Here is a 6,000-nt window from a genome sequence, read left to right on the forward strand (position 1 = left end):
GCTCGACTCCTGTCAATCTTTTACCCATTTGGATAAGCTCATGCCCTAAGCAGATTTTCTTGCAAGGGATAAAAATGGTGGATTTCACCACACCCTTACAGCAAATTGTTAACAGGGTACAAAAGAGAAGAGGAATGGTGAATGCTAGAATGTGTTGTCCTGTTGGCTGAAGCCATAAGCAGATGGTAAATATCATGTCCCTCCCTAAGATACGTTGGGGGACAGAATTTTATCTAACAGGCTCCAAGTTGAATCAATGCACTGTTTCTTCTAGCCCTCTTGTTATTTTGTTTGGGATTTTTTTTTCCCTATAAATCCTTGAGTTGATCTGAGTGGGAAGAATGAGAGGGAAGTCTTCACTGCTAAGAAAGCCTGTGGAGCAAATTATTTTCCCCAGGTTTCCCAGGAAAGGCTCGGGTAGTTTTATTCAAGCCTCATCGGAAGCATTTGAAAAGCAGACCCATTTTGCTACTGACAGCACTTGGTATCAGCTGTGAACTGACACTTCTGCGCAGGCAGCGGAGCACGAGGTGCTCTGTGCAGCTGTACATGCTCCCTGGGGAGTGCAGAGAGCTCTTCTGCCCTCATGATGCACCGAGACTTTCTGGGCAGCAAGTTCCCTCTTCACTTGCTGACCAGGAGGTTTCTTTGGTTTTTTTTGTTTTGTTCTGGGTTTTGTTTTTTTTTTTACTTTACCTCCTCATAACAGCTACTGGCTTTACTTCTAAAACCAGCTTTATGTGCCTTGGCTTTATGTGCTTTATATGCTCCTCTGAACAAGGAAACTGTGGTACAGTAGGTGTAGTAGTAATAATAATAATAATAAAAAATATATATGCCTTGGTGAGTCATACCTGTTTATGTTTATTTTTACTCTGAAAGACAGATGAGCTTTCAGGCTCCAGAACACAACACAGACCATGGCTACTTGACTTTTACAGTGGCATCTCTTCCTGGAGATACATTCCCAACTCAGATACAGGGCTGAAGGAGCATGTTAAATCTTAGCTTTGCTTTGTATTGCATGTATCACTAGGTGCCAATGTGGGGGGATGTAAACAAGGCAGTGTACAAACTTACTCTTGATTTTATACTTTAAAACGAATAGTGTGGGGAATATGGTAGACAATAGCTGTGGGAATTGTGCTTTTGTGACTTATGAGCAGAAAGAGCGTCTTCTGAAAGGAATTTTGATGCCTAATCATGTCTGTCCTAGTGTTTGGAAAATGTAGATTTGTTCCATCACAGGAACGGATTAGGACAAAAGGAAGATCATGTGAACTTTATGGACCTGATTTGGAACTACAAGTGCAGGAGAAAATTGCTGAAGTCTTGGCTCAGCAGTGTCCAGCTTTCAGCTGATTGAGAATCGGGAGATGAATATGCTGGATATGGCAACTCAGTGCTGTAAGAAACATGAACTAAGAGCTGGCTTTCTAATGCTCCATCTCAAATGATAAGTATTTGCTGCTCACATTGTAGAATTCAGACCTCTTAGTCATAGAGCAGAATTGCCCTGTGACCTTGGAAATACAGCACGCATGCAGGGGGCAACGACCTAAGCGTAAAAGAAGAGACAATGGACAGCTATAGGAGACAAAGTTAATATTTTAAGGCATAGAAATGTGTTGGTTTGAAAATCAATCAAGTGGACAGTGGAGGCTGGCATTACAAGTTGAGTGGATTTGGGAATATATTTGAATGTTAGATGATAAGTAGGGTAGGATGTGAAAGCTTTTGAAAATGAAGAGAGGGATCTCATTTTTAACATGATAAGAGCCAGTGAAGAGCTACATGGGAAAGAGTGATTCTGGATTAGAAAATGATGAAACGAAAATGGATGGATATAATCAGGGCATGACTGCATTGGAGAAGGATTTTGTAGTAACTGAGGTACAGTATGTGACAGCCTGGATGAGATTTCTATTTGATCGAGAGGAAAGCTGCTATATTAGATATTTTACCCATCCACTACCATCCTCCCTGATGAAGGTGTACATTCCATGGTATAATTCTGCCATGCCTAGAATCTGCTGATATAAGGTCTCTGCATCAGTGGGTTCTTACATCAAAGGTGCAAATTAAACTGTGCTCTGCTCAGAAGCCATTTTTGAACTTCTAAATGGCCACCGTGAGCAGGGTTCAAATGAGGAGGGGAGAATTCAGGCCACGTGTTCCAGTATGAGGCATAGATTCAACCTGTTCAGAGGATGGCTGTACTGGCTGATGTACTTTACTTGAAGAACTTGATAGTGTAGGGGGATCAGTTCCCCAGAAATACTGAATTCAATGCCAAAGTAAGTTGCAAAGGACACTTTGTCACTAGACCTAATGTCTCCAGCATTTTTAGTCAGGTGCAGGATTCTTGCCCAAGACTGTTGAATAGTGTTCGGAATGGCTGCAGTTGAACAGAATCTAGCACAAACCTCAGTATGGATTGGAAACATTAGGGGTACTTTCAAAAGACAGGGTTAAATTAATGGTGTGTTGAGCTTTTGAAGCATGAACATGCTGTGTTGTTTTTTCTAAATTTAATTAACTGGTTGTTTAAGTTCAATAATTCATAAAACCAATGACATATGCCAACTATACCTAAGTAAATGGATTACCATTGGTCTGATTTGTTTGTAAAGAGTAAATATTTATGAAAATATGATCTTAGTATTTGTTTCTATGCACTGACCACATATCTCATTTTGTATCTTTGGTCTACTTTCAGGAGATAGGAGGACAGGATAGGATGATGAGAGGCTGACTTGGACCAGAAAGCCCTATACTTAAAGATGTTGTCTAAGTCAAGGCAATGTGGAGATGAGACTGGAGTTCATTTACATCTGTTAATTGAATCTGGTCTCTTCGTCAGAGCAGAGGAAGCCTTAAATGGGCCTGTGATTTGGTTCTCAGGTTTTGAAAGGCATTTTGGTACCTGAACCTCACTCCTATGCTCTAATTGCCAGGTGGTTTGCTACAGAATTTAAGAATCTGCAAGAATTTTTTTGTCATTAATCCACAGCAAAAGAAGGCAGAACATCTAAAACTGACAAAGATAAGCTCTGATTCTTGCCGATGGTTCCCAGCTGCTGATTTGTGGAAAGAGTATAATGGTCATGACATAAAATCTCTTAGATAAAGATTCTTAAATTCTTATTACATATGTGGGCTAAGTGCCCCCCTCACCTATCCTCTTAAAAACTTCATATCTCATGTAAAATTTTGCAGGAAGTGTTTATATTCCTGCTCTGTCCTTTCCTGCAGTCAGCTGCTATCAGATAGGGTTGCTTGCTGCTGTGGCCATGTCATCTGTCAATCAAAAAGCCAGTGATTAATATCTTCCAGCTTATCTGACTTCCAATTTGGAAATTAAATGACCTTCAGATGGTAACTTAAGATTCAGAACTCCAGGCTTAATGTAAATCCCGAGTGGAATAATATGATGGCTCACATCCTTAAGATGAATCAATTAATATGTGATTATCTTACACCACAAATATTTCCTTAGCTCACTGGATCTGTTTTTACTTTACCCAAAATGCGCACTTCTTCTTTTTTAAAACCCTGGAAGCTACTATTAAATAAGCTAGAGAGAAGTATGGATAGACAGCAGAATGCACATTAGCACAGTCCCCTTTCTAACTCATCTCCCTGGCAAGTTTGCAGTTATGGTTAACAATGCTAAGCCACAAGAGATGATGAAGGCATCTCACCAGGTACATGGGGACAGGAGGAGCCCAGAGAAAAAGGTCAGATGGTTGAGTATGAGCTGGTGGTGTGACGTCACCACAAATTGGACAAGTGGCATGCTGACTATGGGAGGAAAAATTACTATTCCCCATGTATTTGGCACTGTTGGGGCCTCATGTTGAATAAAGTTTTAATGTGGGCTCCCTCCAGTTCAAGAGGGATGGGGAGAAACTGGAAAGAGCCAACACAGGGCTACTGAGATGCTCGAGGTCCTGGGGCACGCGACGCACAAAGAAACACTGGGGCAGCAGGGCTTGTTTGGCCGGGTGAAAAGGGGGTACCTAGGAGCAGCCCACTACTATGTAAAGGACGGCTGTGAAGAGGGCAGAGCCAAACTGCTCTCGGTACTGGGGTGTAACGAGGGGCAGTGGCTCAAACCGCAGTTTGGAGGTTCAGGTTGGACAGCAGGAAAAATTCCTCCAGAAGATGTAGGTGAGCACAGGTTATCGAGGCAGGTGGGGGAATCTCCAGGCTCGGATGATTTCAGGACACGGCCAGACAAAGCCACAGTTAACCCAACCTAATGCTGCTGACAGTGCCGCTTTAGGTGAGGTTGAACTAGAGACCTCCTGATGTTTCTTCCAGCCAATGCCTCTACAAATTTATGACTCACAACATAAATTCTGAGGGCCACTCTAACATCATGGGTTGGAGCAGGTACCATATTACATCTTAGTAAAAGAAGCAAGCTATAATTCTGGGAGTCGGCTTGAGATTCACTTAGGAGGTGGAGAAGTGGTCTTTAATCTTAGATCCTGGATCAGCTTACCTCTTTCACAGCCTTGGTAAGTGATTTTTCTTCAAAGACTAGTTCATAACGAGAACTTGCTCCTTTCCCTTGATGCTCAGTTCAACATTGTCTTGTACAACCATTTATGCTGTACATTTATGCCCATTACTCTGTTTTGGCTTCATTGTCCAACTGTTGTACACAAGCTTGCAACCCACTGTAGGACTAAAGTGTACAAACACCTGTAAGGACACCGGCCGTAACTTTCTTTTGTCCCTGACACAGTATATTCACTGATGGTGGCTTTCCCACACTGGCATATACCATGATTTTCCACATTCTCTTCCCATAGAAACAGGAACATATGATGCTGCACACTGTGAGAAGCTGCTCATTTTTCTACGAGACCACGATATGGAAAGAGCAACCATTTGAGATGCTGCATAGATGTATGTCCTTTGCAGGTGGGTAACAAGGGCTGGCTTTCAAATAGCATGATGATTAGTTTTTCTATCCAGTCAGTGATATCCCTCCTTTAACAGGAGAGAAGATGGAAATAAAATCACAAGTCTGGGTGGGATGGGAGTGTCACCTGGGAGCTCCTGGGGCTTCCAAGGGCAGAAGGGGCTTTTGGTTGAGGGAAGATGGGAGTGGATTGCAACTCCAGAGGTCGAGGTGGGATGGGGGGACAGCTGTGCTGAACAAGGGGACTGGGAGCATGCTGAGCAGCGTTGCAGGAGAACAGCCAACAGCCGGGACAGTCCGTTGTGGCAGCATGTGGATGGGAGCAGGTAATGGTGTTGGCGAGGGAAAAGGCGGTTAGTTGGTGGGCAGCAGGCTGCGTGATGGAGGAGGCCGCGGGAGGGAGCAAAGGCAGCTGGCAGCTCAGGGCAGCGGCTGCGCGCAGGGTGGAGGTGCCGACAGAGGAAGATGGCACCTGGGATGCTGGTTAACCGCCACGGGGCGCCTGGGGGCTTGACGCCAGAGGATGGGGACTGACTGCAGGTTCTGGATCCAGGAGAAGAACGCGGATGGCAATTAGGCGTCCGGCTGCGAGGTTAGTTGGGGTTACCAGAGGAAAGGGGGTGCGTGGCTGGCTGGCGGTCAGCGGCGAGGGAGAAGGGAACACGAGTGGAGCTGTGAAGCAATGGTCAGCAACGGGCCCAGCTCCGTGGTCTTGAGGGGGGAAGGTGGGCCAGGAGTTGGCGTGAGGAGGGGGGGGCGGTTCGGTGGCTTCTGCTGTCTGTCAGGACAGGGAAGGGGGGTGGCTGGTGGCCACCCCATGGTGACTGCACCCCGGGCGCAGGCAGCGGAGGGGGGCAGCTGGTGACCGTGAGGGCAACGGACCGCCATGGGGTGGGCGACTGGGGCTGAAGGAGCGGGGCGGGGAGGAGAGCCGGCGGCCGGCGGTAGCAGCGAGGGAGAAAGGAGCTGGTGGCGGTGGGTCGCCGTGCCGCCCGGGGTAGAAGCGGGGCGGGCGGCCCCGAGGAGACCCCGCCGCCGCCGCCATTTTCCCTCCGCCTCAGGGA

The sequence above is a fragment of the Haliaeetus leucocephalus genome, unplaced genomic scaffold (genome assembly GCF_000737465.1).
Source record: "Haliaeetus leucocephalus isolate CR32 unplaced genomic scaffold, Haliaeetus_leucocephalus-4.0 Scaffold197, whole genome shotgun sequence".
Lineage (NCBI taxonomy): Eukaryota > Metazoa > Chordata > Aves > Accipitriformes > Accipitridae > Haliaeetus > Haliaeetus leucocephalus.